At 46.1% G+C, this 19741-nt stretch overlaps 1 long non-coding RNA gene across 1 annotated transcript; it reads left to right on the top strand.

The window, feature by feature from the left end:
• Positions 1-15217: 15217 nt before the first annotated feature.
• On the top strand, positions 15218-16819 carry LOC123130690 (uncharacterized). The gene is made up of 3 exons (XR_006463984.1): positions 15218-15545; positions 15638-15924; positions 16713-16819. It is a non-coding gene; the product is annotated as an uncharacterized lncRNA (long non-coding RNA).
• The last annotated feature ends 2922 nt before the right edge of the window (positions 16820-19741 follow it).

The following is a 19741-nucleotide window of genomic DNA, read 5'->3' as shown; positions in this document are numbered from 1 at the left end:
TGCCATGTTGTATCTGCACATATCGAGCATATTGTGTGTATGTTGTTGAAATGCTTGGTATGTGTGGGATCTGACTATCTAGTTGTTTATCCTTAGTAGCCTCTCTTACCGAGAAATGTCTCCTAGTGTTTCCACTGAGCCATGGTAGCTTGCTACTGCTCCGGAACACTTAGGCTGGCCGGCATGTGTCCTTCTTCGTTCCTGTGTCTGTCCCTTCGGGGAAATGTCACGCGATGAATACCGGAGTCCTGTTAGCCCGCTACAGCCCGGTTCACCGGAGTCCTGCTAGCCCAGTGCTACAGCCTGGATTTACTCGCTGATGACCGACACGTTCGATGTTGGGTCATGGATGCCTGTCCCTGTAAGTTTGTGCCACTTTGGGTTTACGACTAGCCATGTCAGCCCGGGCTCCTTACCATATGGATGCTAGCGACACTATCATATACGTATGCCAAAAGACGCAAACGGTCCCGGGCAAAGGTAAGACGACACCCGTGGGAATACCGTGCGTGAGGCCGCAAAGTGATATGGGGTGTTACATGCTAGATCGATGTGGCATTGAGTCGGGGTCCTGACAGCTTTGGTATCAGAGCTTGACTGCCTGTAGGATTACCAAGCCAAACTGGTCGAAGTTGAGTCTAGAAATTCTTAGTTATATAAGGGAATTGATTGTGGGATGGAACGTAAGGCTCTTTTTACTCCTTATACCTTATGCCCTTCTGATCTGAGTCATCTTATCTTTCCTACGGGGATTAAGAACTAGGCTATCTCTTCTTTCTATCAGGATCACGTGTTACTAATCCGTAGACTTATAAGATTGTTGGATTTAAGTCTCAGTTCAGTTCCTACTACTTCCATACGTTAACTGTTGATCTCCAAACCTTGATATTGTGCTTCTGAGTGGTTATGCCACCATTTTTGTGAATGTCTCAAATCTTTTCTGAGCATTTACAGCCGTTATGCTGTCCGAGTCATTCCAGGTTTCTAAATAGTCTGATGCATTTGCAAAATCCTCTCCCTCTGGTTTCGATGTTCCTTTATGCCAGCTCAATCACACTAATTGTTGAGTTGAGGTAATTTATTGCCCTGACATATATGTTGGAGCTATTATTATGACCCTAGGTGTCTTAGGGGATTATCTAGTAATTTAGCCATGTTTGTGTCCCAGTGTGATGATTCTGGCCATCATTCTCGTAAGCATCCCGTGATGCTACTTAGTAGTAGGTATTCTATTCCTGGGTTCTTGAACCCGAGATTCACTCTACTTACTTCATGTTGATAGTAATTGCTAGCGCCTTTAGGATATTAGTAACCTTTGCGATAGTCCTCGAGGCTCATGGTACATCCTTCTTCCCAATACCATGAACCATTCAGGCAGAAGTAATTTGAACCAAAAGATCACAATCAGAGTACTCTTGACGAGTTCTCCATTCATAAATCGTGACTCTGCCAGTCCTACTTCTCTGCATAGGTTATCCGGAAGAAACATGTTGAACTTGGTTCGACATGCTAATCTATGCATTCACAACTCAGAAAATCATATGTTCTTTTGAGTTGTCCCTCTTTAGTTGTTTTCTGACCCTCGTCTATCAATTGATAGTCAAGAGTATGTGTGCAATCGTTCATCGATGCCTATTATTCTTGTGGTCCGTCAAGCCATTCTGTCCTGAATGACTTGGAGAAACAAACTCCAGTACCTCATCCATATCTAGGATTGGGTCAAAGTAGTTGTGCTCCACAGATCAAAATGCCAATCCAGCTTTTGCTCTGTTCTACCTTGGAGTATTACCATCTTTTATATCGGGACTATGGTAGGAATTGCACACCATCCTATGAACTCTTGGTACAGTGATACTTCTTGCCATCATTGTTCATTCCTCGGTTCCTGTGTTATCGTAACCGGAATGCCGACAAGTGAATCGTGGTGTGTGAAATCAATACTGCTAGCAACTCCGTTGCTTGGTAGTTAAATGGACGATAACCTCATTCTTAGCGTGTTGATTATTGAATCGTCACCCCAAGGTTGATTGTGCTACCTAGTCCTTATTTTTGGTGCACTCCTCAACCAATCAGTTAGGAATTATTTCAAGTCCTCACTCATTTGATCATGTCGTCTTGCCCTCAAAAGCAAGATTGTTCTCGAGCTTAGTAACATAACGGTGGTTCGTAATTTTCCGAATATCTTCTCGTAAGTATTACTAGGTTGTCACCTGACTGCTATGTTGAGTTCGTGATCAAGTTGGTTTTCCAATAAACCACTTTTTCTCCAAGAATTGGTGTTAGATATCCCTGAGCTAGTTGGTTAAGCTAGACAACAACTTGGAGAGTTGGAAGATAAAAGCTTGCCTGACTTAGTTCGTTCCAAAGGGATATTCTTGTGTAGTGTGTGTTGAAGGAAGATGATATCTTCATCGATTGGTCCCTGTGATCAATTATTGGACCTATTGTCTTATAAAAACTTTGATTTAAGTATGGGCTATCGTCAAATCAAATCAGAACCAACGATGTTCGTAATGTTGTCTTACTCGTGGCTGTCCCTCGAGCATACACCATTATATCTTTTGGTCTGACCAATACTATCACCTTGTTCACATGATGGTGGAAGTCCAGTGATATGGAAATTCCGATGAGTTGTTGTTGAGCCTACCAGCAGCATTTTGTCTCCCCCATGATTCATGTTGAACATCAACCTAGTGTTGGAAACTTTGTAAGCAATGCCTTCGTGTTTCGTTCATGAAGCCTATGCTTGGATGGAAGAAGTGACTTCCTCTAATTCATGTGCATTTGGTGCATGTTCCCGCCGTGGGTTTGAGAAAGGTTTGTTTTGTTTCCTCTGGAATCGTCCCAAGTCAGTCATGCATGTGCAAAGTATACTATGGTTTGGTAGATTAATTACCTCCACTCCATATGTATTCCGTAGCACCCCAAGCCACTAATTGATTTGTTCAAGGAGAAGGAGTTCCTTCATAAGAGCTAATCCGGACTTATGAAAGAACTTTGATATCCTCAATGATGGTTCCCTACCAGAACTCGGTAGTATTTTATTGTAAGACTACCATGTGATCATGTTTGCCTGGAACAGCGTGTTCACACGTGCGTAGCAGAACCAGCTCATGCTTTGGAGCTACTATCGTAGTTCATTTCCCGAGAATCTCGCAACGTCATCTCGTCGATTTATGTTGCAAACTTTCATTTTTCTTCCTAGACTCGATGAGTCTGGAATATTCTGACACCAACCAGTTCTGAATCTCAGGCAGATATGATGGTTGGAACATTTCCCAAGAACTATAATATTGGTCCCTCGATAACCAGTAAAGTGGATGTCGTGGCCAACACACCCAGCCGGAAGACCTATTATTGTAGTATCTTGATAGAAGAAGTTGGCCACCTCCCCATAAGGATTTCGTAGGATCTACTCCCTAGTTGTTCCTTATGGATTTTTGTGTTCCTGAAGTCCGACCTTTACTTGATGTTCTAGATATCAAACCATTTCAATGAATGGGATACGCTAGCACATCAAGGAGAACATTAGAAGCGGAGTGCTAAATGTCTCTCAGTCGATCATCCAGATTTTGTTTCCTTGGCCTCGCTAAGGTGAAATCTGAGAAGGTGTTATCTTCCTTTGCATCTGCATCATCCATCATTAGCCATCATGGTAGCAAGTTGTGTTGCCAGGATCCTTGACACAGATGCTGATAAAACCTTGATGATTGTGGAAATGCTCAAGTTCTTGAGGGCACGTACAAGCGCTACGTGTTATCATCGGCTCTAGCTGGGTTTGCTCTCAGTTCCCTCGGCAATGCTATGATCTATTCAAACAGTGAATTCACTCTCTATTGTTGGGTTCTTCCCCAGTTACCAGAATCATTCCCAGCATTTGCATTTTGTTCCCAGCTTGCACCACCAATGTGCCATTCTACCATGGGTCTCTTCCATTTCTGGTGATAAGCAAATTCATTCATTGCGTTGTCTTCAACAAGGTAATACACATCATCCAAGTCCGAGTATGCCATTCTATCGACCCCCTCCAAACGATCGCTCGAGAATTGCCTTAGGCTGGTTTAAAGAGTTTCAATGATCTCTGAATCAAAGGTAATTCTTTTTGCCACTTAAGGGGATATATCTACGAGTCACCATCCCTAAGTTGTCTCGTTATGGTATCATAGCAACTCAACTCCTTGCTACTTGACAACCATTCACCACCTCTTAGGTGTGGAATTGTTGCCTACCTAGTGAACCTTCGTCATTTGCTCCACTCCATCCCTCTAGATGTGTGTTTTGTGTCTCAGCTCGAGTGATGTTGCTATGTCTCATTCCGTGAGTTAATCCTGAGTTGTTCGATCTTCGAAAGATCAGTCCTTCTAGAGTCCCCTTCCCCTCTCGTTGTCATGTTAGTTGGAGTTCTCAGAGGAAGACGTCGAGACAAAGATGGTGATCGAAACAACGTTCCTATGAAGTGCGACCTGGATCGTGAAGATTGTGCTAGTTTGCGTTCCCCCTTCACCTTACCCTAAGCTTGAATCTCGCGACGAGATTTTTGTTTAGTGGGGGTGAGTTGTCACATCCCTGGTCCTGTTATGCACTAGGCTAGACCTCATGTGAGCATCATGTTTAAATTCAAATGAAATTGAATTGAGGAATTCTCAAAGCCTCAGAAGACCTCTAAAAATAACCAACATTTAAATTTCATCAAATGAGTCCAAGAAAATGTTCCTGTTATTCCATGGAAATATTGGTGAGAGGTAAAATTTAAACCAATATTTTTGGAGTCACAGAGATATTTATTTTGGCCATTTGAATTAATCCAATAACTATTTGCTTTGGATTTATATTTAATATTTATTAAATATGACTCCAAATAATTCTGGAAGTTGTGAGTGGCTTTGTATATATTTTAGTAAGCCACATCATAAACTACAGAATTTATTAAAATGGTTTAGTTGCTAAACTAAATCAAAACAAATACAGAAAAAAATAGAAAATGGAAACTAAAAAAAGAGAGAAGGAACTACCTGGCGCTCACCTGTGCTGGCCCAGCCCCCCCTGCCAGTCCACTTGGCGGCCCAGCCCACCAGGGGCACCGCTATCTTCAACCTCTGCCTACTGGCAGAGGCGTGTCGACGCGCCCGTGCCCGGGCCTCCACCTCCTGCTTCGCCGTGGCAGCCTCCCCGACATCCTCGCGACGCCACGGAGACACCCAGAGCCTCCCCGCGTTCTCCCCTCTCCCTCTGGACCGCTCCCCCCTCCTCTGGCTCTCTCACTCGCGCGACCGAGGACCGCCGTCGCCGCCGCTCGTCGCAGCCGTAGCCACCACCGTCGTTCCACCCCACCAGAGTGACCCAAGGCTCCGCCTCGACGCCCCCGACCTCTCCATGGAGCTACGCAACGCCGGGAGCCCTGCATCGCCGCCCACGTCGCCGTTCCCCTCCTCGGCCACCGGAGATCGTCGCCGTCGATTCGCTGCACTCCGGCCGCCCCCGAGCCCGCTAACCATCCCTGCAGCTCCGCGGTGAGCCGCTGACACGATTCCCCCTTGCCCCGTCGTCCCTAGCATCCTGTAGTTGCCGTCCCCTTGAGCTCCGAAGCTCGCCGCCGCCGTGCCTCGTCACCGCCGTGGCTGGAGCCGTTGTAGCTCGAAGCCGAGCACACCACCGCACTCAACACGTCTCCAAGAGCCGTAGCCGCCACCAGCTTCTCCCCACGTGCCCCCTAGCACCAACCCCACACCCACCCGAACTCCGACCGCCGCCAAAGCTCATCGCCGGCATGATTCCGGCAACCCCCGCGCCCAACTCCGCCTCCTCTTGATGCGGGAGAGCACGGGCTACGTCCCGGTGGTCTCCGCGTGTCCAACCGCCACCTGTAGCACGTTTCTGAGCCGCGCCGCCGTCGTTCTGGTCGCCGCCGGCGAGGTTCCGGTGACGCTGACATGGCGGATTAGATTAGTACTAATTACGCTATTAGTCTAATGCTATGACAATGACAGCTGGGCCCCGCGTCTAATTAACTCCGGGTTTATTTTTTGTTTAGATTAGTTTAATAAAGTGGGGCCCACAAGTCAGAGTTGACTGTGTTGACGTGTCCGTTGACCGGACCCACCTGTCATACACCCGAATCAGCCCCAGTCACTGACCAGTGGACCCCACTGGTCAGGTTTGACCACCAGCAGCGTCTGTTGACCTGCTGACGTCATAGTGACGCAATGCTGACGCAATAAGTATTTTCTGGATTTATTAATATTCAGGAAATTCCAGAAAATGCCTAAAACTTCTAAAAATCATAGAAATTTAACCGTAGCTCCAAATTAAATAATTGATATATGAAAAATTATCAGAAAAATTCAAGGAATCCATCTGTACCATTTCCATGCATGTTAGAACAACTTATCACTACTGTTTAGGACAAATGAAGTGAATGGCATTTAAATAATCACATATGGGGTTTGAATTTGAATCTCGTATTCAAACCAACCCCATTTAACTTGTTGCTAGATGCATTAGCCGAAAACACATTCATTTTGCCATGTCATAGCATGCATCATATTGTGCATTGCATTGATCGTGTTTCTTCTGTGTTTGCCGGTGTTGTTCCCTCCCGATAGACGTGTACCGACGATATGATCGTTGACACTGATGAAGACTCAATGTTATCTTCAGAAGTGCCAGGCAAGCAAAACCCCCTTGTTCATTCCGATAAAATCCCACTCTCTCGCTCCTGCTCTCTTTTACTGCATTAGGACAACATCGACATATTTGATACTTGCTGCGGTAGCTGAACCCCTTTATCCTTTGCATGACCTGTCGTTGCCACAGTAAATAGATGAAACCCACTAGCATGAGTAGGAGTTGTTTGAGCCCTGATGTGCCTACTCATTCATGCTTGTTGTCATGCCTGCTATTGCTTAGAGTTGAGTCAGGTCTGATTCATCGGGGATGAATCAGAGGCGGTGAACATGTCCTACTGGGTGTGAGCTAAGTGTGTGAACATGATTTGGTAAAGGTAGCGGTGAGAGGCCATGTAGGAGTACATGGTGGGTTGTCTCATTGCAGCCGTCCTCAGGAACTGAGTTCTGTGCCTGTGATCCATGAACAGCTACTACCACACATTGGGATCATTAATTGACTCTCTCGACTTATTAATCAACATGATCTCTGTCCAGGAGTTGCAACTAGTTTCTGGTGTTTGTAGGTAGTGTTAGTAGTCTACCAAGTGGCACCCGGTACAGGTGGGCTTGGGACAGACTAGGCACAGTGGCACGGTGTACCAAGTGGCACCCGGTTGGTGGGCTTGGGAACCCTGCACACATCGTTTGGGGCCGTAAGCGACACCCCGGCCGGATCTCCTTGCGGATGGAACCTGAATAGGCGATAAACCTGGACTAGAGACTTGTTCGGTTAGTCAGGTCGTGGCCGACTCCCTCGCCCGGCTTCCGCTTGAAGGTTGCCGAGGTACATGACGTGTACAGGGCGGTAAGTGGCGAGAGCGTGTGTGAAGAAGTACACCCCTGCAGGGTTAACATCATCTATTCGAATAGCCGGATTCCTCGGATATGGAAACTTGGACCCCTTGCATAGTTCATAGACAAGTGAAAGTGGATACTCTAAAATACGCAAGATAAGCGTGAGTGCTATGGATGGCGTTCTCGTAGGGAGACGGGAGCGGATCCATAGTGGTGTATTGGTTGGTGAATATGTGGACTCGTGTGCGCCACCTCAAAAGAGTTACTTGCAGTCGTAGTTCAGGTTAGCCACCGAGTCAAAGCTGGCTTGCTGCAGTCAAACTCCACCATCCCCTCTGTTGATAATGATGCATGTGTAGATAGATCTGATGTAAGTCTTGCTGGGTACATTTGTACTCACGTTTGCCTATTTTATGTTTTGCAGAGAGACTTCAATCTCACTAGTAGTTCCGCTTGGACTTCGACGTTTAGCTTGATACCTCAGCTACGATCTTGTGCCCTCGGCAGGATCTGATAGATAGTTAGGCTTCTCAGCCTTTTTCATTTATAGATGTCTGTACTCAGACATGATAGCGTCCGCTTGTGCTTTGACTTGTATGCTCTGATTGTTGGGTCATGAGACCCATGTTTGTAATATCTCGCCCCTCGGGGCCTATTGAATAATTACTTGAGTTGTAGAGTCATGTTGTGATGCCATGTTGTATCTGCACATATCGAGCATATTGTGTGTATGTTGTTGAAATGCTTGGTATGTGTGGGATCTGACTATCTAGTTGTTTATCCTTAGTAGCCTCTCTTACCGGGAAATGTCTCCTAGTGTTTCCACTGAGCCATGGTAGCTTGCTACTGCTCCGGAACACTTAGGCTGGCCGGCATGTGTCCTTCTTCATTCCTGTGTCTGTCCCTTCAGGGAAATGTCACGCGATGAATACCGGAGTCCTGTTAGCCCGCTACAGCCCGGTTCACCGGAGTCCTGCTAGCCCAGTGCTATAGCCTGGATTTACTCGCTGATGACCGACACGTTCGATGTTGGGTCATGGATGCCTGTCCCTGTAAGTTTGTGCCACTTTGGGTTTACGACTAGCCATGTCAGCCCGGGCTCCTTACCATATGGATGCTACCGACACTATCATATACGTGTGCCAAAAGACGCAAACGGTCCCGGGCAAAGGTAAGACGACACCCGTGGGAATACCGTGCGTGAGGCCGCAAAGTGATATGGGGTGTTACATGCTAGATCGATGTGGCATTGAGTCGGGGTCCTGACATCAACAACCGTGCATCATATGTTAAAACATTATATATGAAAAATGCTTAAAATTGTGTCTAGTTTCATAATATGTCATTTTCATCTATGTTTAAAATATTTAAAATGATGTTTGGTTAAATTTGCTCCTATGCCATGTTAAAATGATTTAATTCATAACTATTCAACCGTAGCTCCAAACCTAACAAACTTTATATGTAAATGGGGTAGAATTTTGCCTAGTATAACATGGTGGCATCATCTTGCATGTTTAACCACCCTAAAATTGAGTTTAGGGCAGAACAGTACCGAACCTAATATATGCATATGAGCAGTTTCCGGAAATTGTTGTTCGTTGTTTCCGGCCTCATTTGAACTTGCCTAGATAGGTAGTTTTTTTGTGCTTCACCCCTTGCCATGTTAATCAACATTTAATCTTGTTGGGTACATAAACGAGATCGAACTAAATAACTTGAATGTGGAGTTTCGCCAATATGCAACGCGTTGCATATTGAGCTCCACTTAATTTGTAGGATTGCTTGTGCACTTTGCCATGCCATGCTTCATTAAACCGGTCATGCATCATACTTGGTTGTGCATCATACCATGTTCATGTGTTGGTTGTTTACTATGTTGTTTGCTCCTTTCCGGTGTTGTTTCTTCGGGTTGGTTCCGATAACGTCGCGTTGTGAGGAACCGTTCGACTACAACCGTTTGACTTCTTCATGGACTTGTTCTTCTTCCTTGCGGGATTTCAGGCAAGATGACCATACCCTCGAAATCACTTCTATCTTTTCTTGCTAGTTGCTCGCTCTTTTGCTATGCCTATGATGCGATACCGACCACTTGCTTATCATGCCTCCCTTATTGTTAAACCAAGCCTCTAACCCACCTTGTCCTAGCAAACCGTTGTTTCGCTATGTTACCGCTTTGCTCGGCCCCTCTTATAGCGTTGTTAGTTGCAGGTGAAGATTGAAGCTTGTTCCATGTTGGAACATGGATATTTTGTTGGGATATCACGATATATCTTATTTAATTAATGCATCTATATACTTGGTAAAGGGTGGAAGGCTCGGCCTTATGCCTGGTGTTTTGTTCCACTCTTGCCGCCCTAGTTTCCGTCATATCGGTGTTATGTTCCCGGATTTTGCGTTCCTCACGCGGTTGGGTTATAATGGGAATCCCTTGATAGTTCACTTTGAATAAAACTCCTCCAGCAAGGCCCAACCTTGGTTTTACCATTCGCCACCTAGCCTTTTTCCCTTGGGAGTCGCGCATCCCGAGGGTCATCTTATTTTAACCCCCCCGGGCCAGTGCTTGTCTAAGTGTTGGTCCGAAATGGGCAGCCTGCGGGGCCAGCTCGGTGAAACTTGAGGGTTGGTTTTACTCGTAGCTTGACCTATCCGGTGTTGCCCTGAGAACGAGATATGTGCAGCTCCCATCAGGATGTCGGCGCATCGGGCGGCTTTGCTGGACTCGTTTTACCATTGACGAGGATGTCTTGGAGTACCAGGATACCGAGTCTGATCGGACTGTCTCAGGAGGAGGTCTATTCCTTCGTTGACCGTGAGAGCTTGTCATGGGCTCAGTTGGGACACCCCTGCAGGGATTTGAACTTTCGAAAGTCGTGCCCGCGGTTATGGGCAGATGGGAATTTGTTAATGTCCGGTTGTAGATAACTTGAACCTTAACTTAATTAAAATGAATCAACCGCGTGTGTAACCGTGATGGTCTCTTTCCGGCGGAGTCCGGGAAGTGAACACGGTGTTGGAGTTATGCTTGACGTAGGTTGTTTTAGGATCACTTCTTGATCATAGCTTCTCGACCGCGCTTTGCCTTCTCTTCTCACTCTCTTTTGCGAATATGTTAGCCACCATATATGCTAGTCGCTTGCTGCAGCTCCACCTCATACCTTTACCTTACCCATAAGCTTAAATAGTCTTGATCGCGAGGGTGCGAGACTACTGAGTCCCCGTGACTCACAGATACTTCCAAAACCAGTTTGCAGGTGCCGATGAGTCCGTGCAGATGACGCAACCAAGCTCAGGAGGAGCTCGATGAAGATCTTGTCCTTTGTGTTGTTTCGTTCTAGTTGATCAGTAGTGGAGCCCAGTTGGGGTCGATCGGGGACCTTTGTCGCATTTGGGGTTCTTCTTTTATTTTGGTTCCGTAGTCGGACCTTGATTGTATTTGGATGTTGTAATGCTTTATTCATGTATTGTGTGAAGTGGCGATTGTAAGCCAACTATGTATCTCTTTCCCTTATGTATTACATGGGTTGTGTGAAGATTACCTCACTTGCGACATTGCTTTCAATGCGGTTATGCCTCTAAGTCGTGCTTCGACACGTGGGAGATATAGCCGCATCGAGGGTGTTACAAGTTGGTATCAGAGCCTTCCCCGACCTTAGGAGCCCCCACTGCTTGATCGAATTAGCGGACGAGTTGAGTCTAGAAAAATGTTTTGAGTCATTTAGGAATTATATATCGGAGAGTTTAGGAATTCTTTTTACTTCCCAGTCTCCTCATTGCTCTGGTAAGGCATCCTGACGTAGAGTTTTGACTCTTCTCTTCTCTAATTTCACTAAAAAAAATTTAGGATCACACGGGTATCTTGGAATCATTCCGATGGTTTTGTGACGAGAACATTGTCTTGGTGCCTCCTGTCAGGGGTTTTGTGGAAGTGTCCCGGGGAGTTGAGCTCTGAGGTGTTGTCGTCATAATTTTATTGTTGCAGTTCTGAAATACCTGAGTTTAGTACGCCGACATCGAAAATCTCTTTTATGCAGTTCGTTGGTGAGATAACCTTGACGCCACCCAGTATTGGGGCGGGAGTTCGGGAGTATCGCCATAACTTGTATAACGGATGCTTTTCGAAGGTTGAGGTAGATGATTTCCGAAGGTTTCTTGGTTATGTGTTGAAGGATGGATACAGCTGGATGTAGGATTTGCTAGTTTGGGTGAGATATTATGCTTCCCCTGTATCCCCAACACCTGATTGCATAACCGGAAAGGTTCGGGAGTTTCATAGGTGGGAATTCTAGTAGCTCTTAGGGTATCTTTCCGACAGATGTATGATTTGAAATTGGGGTTCGACGTCTAGTGGTCCGCCTATTCACGGTCGGTTTTACAGTGGTCTCGTTGTGTCTTAAAGAGTCCTTGGCTATGCCGACTCGGGGACGCTTCGTATGTCATGTGCACTGCCTTGTACATGATGGTGTTGTACGATCGAGCCCGTGAAGGCCCCACCACGAAAACTTCGGACGAAATCTCTATCATATGTTTGTTCTAGCTTATTTTGCAAGCCAATCCTTTGTTTTGTTTTGGAGTTGTGGTATTCGAGTTTCTTCGAAGTCAAATGTTGATTCCATACCTTTTCCAAGTGGTGTTCTCATATTCCGATGTGAATACTAATCCTTCCTTGATAATCGAGATTGTCATGTCAATCCTTTTCAACCGGCGTGTTTTTTTCCAAGTGGATCCGATCATTCCACATCCGCAAGATTCAATCTAAGATATCAACGTTGGTTGTTTCATCTGTCCCAAGTTGTCTTTGTTTTCCCCACCCTCCCAACCCTTTTTCCTTCAAGGATTCTGATTTCTTATTCAACTATCATGTTATTGATGTCAAGCCTCTCCATTCTTTTCCGTCAATATTCTTATCCGGTGAATATCAGGAAGATAGTAGCGGAGTTTCAAGTTCATCATTATTCGTTCTCTTTCTTCTCTGGTGGATTCAATTCAAGCTTTGGTATTGAGCATAGTCTTTTCTTTTTTCCCAATGTTTTTCTTATGCCGGTGCACCTCATAATCATTCCCCACTTGCTATTCATTTGTTCCAGAGTGCTCAAGATATCCCGAAGATTCGTGTTTTCACTCTGCTTTCGTTCAAGCTCTTTCGAGGATGTTATCTCATTCAAGTCATTTAATTGAACCGGTGCATTCTCCTTTTCAAGTAATCTTTTCAACGGTGTATCTTTTGAGTGGGCCCTAACCCACAGGTTTTTTCGCAGGATCTTACCTGACTCTTCTTATTTTCCCGGCGTTACTCTCAAATTCTTTTTGTAAGTTTGACGTAAGAATGAGTTATCATCAGTCAAATGCCTTTCTCTAAGATCTCTCAAATTCTTTTCATCGTTGGCTCAACCTATTCGTTTTGATTCTCCCGGAGTGTCTAAACGATTCATGGTGTTGTTTCTCATCGTTATTCTCAGATTTTGAAGACCGAAGAAGAGGAGTTCCTCTTAAATCCTTACCCGTTCTTCCAAAGATCCATGGTTCTAATTTGTTGCCATCCTCTCATAATTATTTTCGATTGTGAGAATTCTTTTCAACTATCCGGAGCAAATTCAAGAGTCTTCTCAGTTTGTTATTCGGAGTCCATCAATTCAGGTTTATTCATTCTCAGCTGTCAGTTATCATTCTCCTATCTTGCTGGTGCATCAATCAAATATCCTCTAATCAGTTCTTGATCTCTTCGTTCTCATGTATCTAGTTTGTCTCAAGCATCTTCGTTCATTTGCAAATTTTTCCCGGTGTTCCTTTATCCTTTCTTCGTTCATTTTCATTTCTTACGGTGGTTCTTCCAGATTACTCTTCCTTGTCAATTTATTCGTTGTCAATTCTACCAGTGGTTCATGGAAGACCTTTCCAAGTTGACGCTATATCTATCTTAATCCTTTCTACGAGAATAAGTAGTATGTCAAATCCGTTGCTTGTCATCAATTTTAATTGGTGAAGGATACGCATAATGTCATTCTTATTCTTGTTTCATCGAGTTTATCCAATTCCTATTTTCCGGAGTGGCTCATCAAATTCTTGATTTCTTTTGTTTCATCTTCTCTTTTTCCCGGAGTTCCAACCTCTTTCAATTATATTATCACGGAGATCTCTATATAAATCATTGCGAGGCTTCAATCTATTCTTTTCATCATTCAATTATTTTGGATCATTCTTTTGTTTACCGGAGTTCTTCATGGAGACTCTACATGATGTTTCATCAAGGATTTTTCTCTTCGCGAAGCGTTCATAAAAAATTCTTTTCACAGAAGCTCAAGCTTTCTTCATCTTGCAATCCGGAGTGCATTTCTTTCTACCATATCATTGGAGGTAGTATTATGTCATTCTTGATAATTTGAGTTCATGTTTTCATGATTCACATGTTGTCAAGATTGAGATATTTCAAATCCATCAATCTCATCATTGGAGTTATCTTGGGTTATATTTCACCTAAAGCCTTCCCTAAGGATGGTTGCTATCTATGGCGTTTATAAATGACCCAAGTTATTCATCTATCCTCCTGGTGAAATAAGTTTCTCGTCTCCTCGTTCATATCAATCCAATTCTTTTTACCGTGAGTGGCAGGTTGTCACCTCATAATTTGAGACGTATTTCCATAAGCCCACTACAAGCTTATTCTTTTCGTTGTTGGTTTTCCAACAATTCCGTTCGACCCTTCTCTTTAAGATGCTTTTCAAGCTCATCGGAGGTAGAAGATGTTGTTTTCTTCTCCGTTCTTTTGTTCCGTTGATACAACATCTATTCTTTCGTTCTGGAGGCTTTGTGTTGTTGCTCTCTTCAACCCATCATCTTGTTTGTCAAGATCATGTTCAGTTCCTTCCATTGTCAGTCGAAGTGCTGCCCAAATTGTACCATTCTTTCCCTCTCTATCTTGTTTTTAACCGGAGAGTTGTGCCCCTTTGTTCAAGTTCTTTCCGTCTTATCAAGTCTTGCATGTCTTATCAAACGGAGTGCTGTTCGAATTTGTTCTTCCATGTTTGTTTTTCCTAACGGAGTGGTTTCAACTTCGTTCATCCCCGTTTATTCTATTCTCGGAAATGGCTTAACCTTTCAAGGCTCTCTGGTCTCACTCGTTTGTCGAAGAAGCAACTTAGTCTTACCTCTTCTCTTTCTCTTCCGTTTTCCCTCCAGTGCCATTCTAGATCTCGGGACGAGATCCTCTCGTAGTGGTGGAGTGTTGTAACGCCCCGAGACCGTTGTGCCAGGTGTCTTCCAGTTATTCGCTGTTGTTGCGTTGTCATTGCTTGCGTGTCATGCATTGCATATCATGTCATCATGTGCATGGCATTTGCATACATGTTCGTCTCATGCATCCGAGCATTTCTCCCGTTGTCCGTTTTGCATTCCGGCATTCCGTTCTCCTCCGGTGGTCATTTCTACCTTTCTTTCATGTGTGGGGATTAAACATTTCCGGATTGGACCGATACTTGCCATGCGGCCTTGGTTTACTACCAGTAGACCGCTTGTCAAGTTTCGTACCATTTGGACTTCGTTTGATGCTCCAACGCTTAACCGAGGGACCGAAAAGGCCTCGTGTGTGTTGCAGCCCAACACCCTTCCAAAGTGGCCCAAAACCCACCTAAACCTCTTCCATCATCTCGTTCGTTCGATCACGATCGCGTGGCCGCAAACCGCACCTCATTTAGACTCTTCTAGCTCCCTCCACCTATAAATATGTGCACCCCGTTCATTTTTCGCGGACGAAACCCTAGTCTTCCACCTCCCACCGCGCCGCCGGACATGTCCGTCCTGGACCGACGTGTCCAACGTCTCTAGCCACCTTACTCCGACGAATCACGTCACGACACATCAGCATCGCCGCCCGCCCGAGCCAACCGCGGGGCGCCACGTCACCGCCGCCAGCACCCCACTTCGCCGCCGCCGCCCGGGGCCCAGATCCGGCCCGCCCCGGGGCCGAATCGGACCGCACCGGGCCCGCGCTCCGCCGCCCGACCTCACGAGCGCCTCCACCGCGCTGCCCCTCGAACCCTGCTGCCTCGCCACCATCGGCGAGCACCGCGCCGGAGCGCCGCCGTCCCGGTGAGCTCGCGCCTGCCTGTCTCCCTGGCTCTGCTTTTCTCTCTCTCTCTCTCTCGATCTCTCCTCATCTCTCTCTCTCTGTACTTCGACAGGAAGCACGCCGCTGCCCCGATCCGCTCCCGACGCTGTTTGGAGCTCCTCCGAGGACAGATCCGGCACCCTCTCCTCTGGATCCGTCCGTTCCCGCCGATCCCTACCGTGCCCGCATCGCCGGAGACCCTCCCCTGCCGTCGTTGACCGCCACGGCCTCCTGCCTCCTGCAGTCGAAGGAAGGAGACGACGAGGGGAGCGTCGCCCCTAGGCCCGACCGCGTCCAAGCCCATCTCCACCGGCCCAGCCTCGTCCTGCCTCTTCCCTCCTCATGGGCTGAAGCCCATGGGTGAGCCGCCCCTCCAGCGCCCCTCCTTGTGTTCTTTTTTCTCCGGTTGGGCCAGCAGATTTTGGCCCGTTGTTGTTTTTTTCACTGACTGCAATTTTAGCTTTTTCCAGAGACACCAGTTTTTACAGAAAAACCCTCCTGTTTCATGCATATAATAACTCAACAACCGTGCATCATATGTTAAAACATTATATATGAAAAATGCTTAAAATTGTGTCTAGTTTCATAATATGTCATTTTCATCTATGTTTAAAATATTTAAAATGATGTTTGGTTAAATTTGCTCCTATGCCATGTTAAAATGATTTAATTCATAACTATTCAACCGTAGCTCCAAACCTAACAAACTTTATATGTAAATGGGGTAGAATTTTGCCTAGTATAACATGGTGGCATCATCTTGCATGTTTAACCACCCTAAAATTGAGTTTAGGGCAGAACAATACCGAACCTAATATATGCATATGAGGAGTTTCCGGAAATTGTTGTTCGTTGTTTCCGGCCTCATTTGAACTTGCCTAGATAGGTAGTTTTGTTGTGCTTCACCCCTTTCCATGTTTATCAACATTTAATCTTGTTGGGTACATAAACGAGATCGAACTAAATAACTTGAATGTGGAGTTTCGCCAATATGCAACGCGTTGCATATTGAGCTCCACTTAATTTGTAGGATTGCTTGTGCACTTTGCCATGCCATGCTTCATTAAACCGGTCATGCATCATACTTGGTTGTGCATCATACCATGTTCATGTGTTGGTTGTTTACTATGTTGTTTGCTCCTTTCCAGTGTTGTTTCTTCGGGTTGGTTCCGATAACGTCGCGTTGTGAGGAACCGTTCGACTACAACCGTTTGACTTCTTCATGGACTTGTTCTTCTTCCTTGCGGGATTTCAGGCAAGATGACCATACCCTCGAAATCACTTCTATCTTTGCTTGCTAGTTGCTCACTCTTTTGCTATGCCTATGCTGCGATACCGACCACTTGCTTATCATGCCTCCCTTATTGTTAAACCGAGCCTCTAACCCACCTTGTCCTAGCAAACCGTTGTTTGGCTATGTTACCGCTTTGCTCAGCCCCTCTTATAGCGTTGTTAGTTGCAGGTGAAGATTGAAGCTTGTTCCATGTTGGAACATGGATATTTTGTTGGGATATCACGATATATCTTATTTAATTAATGCATCTATATACTTGGTAAAGGGTGGAAGGCTCGGCCTTATGCCTGGTGTTTTGTTCCACTCTTGCCGCCCTAGTTTCCGTCATATCGGTGTTATGTTCCCGGATTTTGCGTTCCTCACGCGGTTGGGTTATAATGGGAACCCCTTGACAGTTCGCTTTGAATAAAACTCCTCCAGCAAGGCCCAACCTTGGTTTTACCATTCGCCACCTAGCCTTTTTCCCTTGGGAGTCACGCATCCCGAGGGTCATCTTATTTTAACCCCCCCGGGCCAGTGCTTGTCTAAGTGTTGGTCCGAAATGGGCAGCCTGCGGGGCCAGCTCGGTGAAACTTGAGGGTTGGTTTTACTCGTAGCTTGACCTATCTGGTGTTGCCCTGAGAACGAGATATGTGCAGCTCCCATCAGGATGTCGGCGCATCGGGCTGCTTTGCTGGACTTGTTTTACCATTGACGAGGATGTCTTGGAGTACCGGGATACCGAGTCTGATCGGAATGTCTCGGGAGGAGGTCTATTCCTTCGTTGACCGTGAGAGCTTGTCATGGGCTAAGTTGGGACACCCCTGCAGGGATTAGAACTTTCGAAAGCCATGCCCGCGGTTATGGGCAGATGGGAATTTGTTAATGTCCGGTTGTAGATAACTTGAACCTTAACTTAATTAAAATGAATCAACCGCGTGTGTAACCGTGATGGTCTCTTTCCGGCGGAGTCCGGGAAGTGAACACGGTGTTGGAGTTATGCTTGACGTAGGTTGTTTTAGGATCACTTCTTGATCATAGCTTCTCGACCGCGCTTTGCCTTCTCTTCTCGCTCTCTTTTGCGAATATGTTAGCCACCATATATGCTATTCGCTTGCTGCAGCTCGACCTCATACCTTTACCTTACCCATAAGCTTAAATAGTCTTGATCGCGAGGGTGTGAGACTGCTGAGTCCCCGTGACTCATAGATACTTCCAAAACCAGTTTGCAGGTGCCGATGAGTCCGAGCAGATGACGCAACCAAGCTCAGGAGGAGCTTGATGAAGATCTTGTCCTTTGTGTTGTTTCGTTCTAGTTGATCAGTAGTGGAGCCCAGTTGGGGTCGATCGGGGACCTTTGTCGCATTTGGGGTTCTTCTTTTATTTTGGTTCCGTAGTCGGACCTTGATTGTATTTGGATGTTGTAATGCTTTATTCATGTATTGTGTGAAGTGGCGATTGTAAGCCAACTATGTATCTCTTTCCCTTATGTATTACATGGGTTGTGTGAAGATTACCTCACTTGCGACATTGCTTTCAATGTGGTTATGCCTCTAAGTCGTGCTTCGACACGTGGGAGATATAACCGCATCGAGGGCGTTACATCGCTGTTTAACCCTCGTAGTGATCTGAAGCACATGACACCTAATTTTGCGAGACGACAAGAAACCTTTTTTTAGAATTCTCACCACAACTACAACCATGTACAACACAGCCTGCACGATAGACGATATCCGATCCAGGCGTGTCTGCTGGAGTCTGGTCACATGCATGGACGAACTGATCTTCCGTGTCTTGCAAGGATCGTCCAGGCACCAATGTAGTACAACACTTCTCTAGTGCTATCGCTCGTCTCCCTCTTCTATTAAGTCACCCGACTTGCGGGGCCGGGGAGTGTGCATATGTTCGGTTCTCAATTGTCGTCCCACATGTGTCTGCAAACGCAATATGACGCGTGTTTCATTCGGAGAGCAGCGTGCCAGACCGACCGACCGTCTGGGGTGCGACGCGAACGCGACTGTCGTGTTGTATACTCCGTACATGTGTACCGCCGTTTTCTAGACGCTTTGCTCCATGGCGCGGGCGCAATCCATGGATACATAATTAGTATACTATATACTATTTAAAAGTCGAGGGCTGGGCTTTTCCTGCGCGGTAGGCGGCGGGGCAGTTCCGCCTAGTCGGTTCGACAGAGATGCACGAAGACGAGGGAGTAGCCTGCTGCAAACGTAGGGATGTGTGATTTGACAACGAGTTACTGTTGGACAGGTGGGGGCCCGTGATTTGACTTGCCATTATCATTTTAACCGCGGCGCTACGACCAGCGTGAGTCTCCCGATTCCTGACCACCTCCATTACGAAGAAAGAGATAGAGAGGAGTAAAAAAATACACTTATAGCCAACCTTGTTGTAGTATGAGTGACTAAGTGATGACTATGTATGACATGCCAACATCAGATAGCCTAAGGCACCGTGTTAAATCTCCAAGAGCGCGACCGCGCGAGTGACGCGACGGTCGTGGTAGGCGCGACCATGATACGGGCTGCTGGCAGCCCTTGGATCTGAGATCAAACAGTTGCATGCTAAGTTGCTGAAAATTTACAGAATAACCCTCCAGGATAGGATATTCACCCATAGGTATAGAATCACGCCATGCAACCATTCGATCTCAGGTCCAAGGGCTCTCGGAAGCCCCTATCATGGGAGAATGGAAAGCCACTACCCTGCCGTTCGCACGCTGGCAGTTCGCTCCTACTCGTCTCACACGTCCTTCAATACTATGGCGGTTCGCTCCTAGTCGTCCCGTCCATTCACATTACGGCAGTTCCACTAATCCTAACCCTCCTCCCAAATCCATGGCGTCCCAAATCTCCACGATCGGCGGTGAGTACAAGGTTAGAACCA

This window comes from Triticum aestivum, chromosome 6A, assembly GCF_018294505.1.
Source record: "Triticum aestivum cultivar Chinese Spring chromosome 6A, IWGSC CS RefSeq v2.1, whole genome shotgun sequence".
NCBI classification, from domain to species: domain Eukaryota; kingdom Viridiplantae; phylum Streptophyta; class Magnoliopsida; order Poales; family Poaceae; genus Triticum; species Triticum aestivum.
This window is presented reverse-complemented; position numbering and strand designations above follow the sequence as displayed.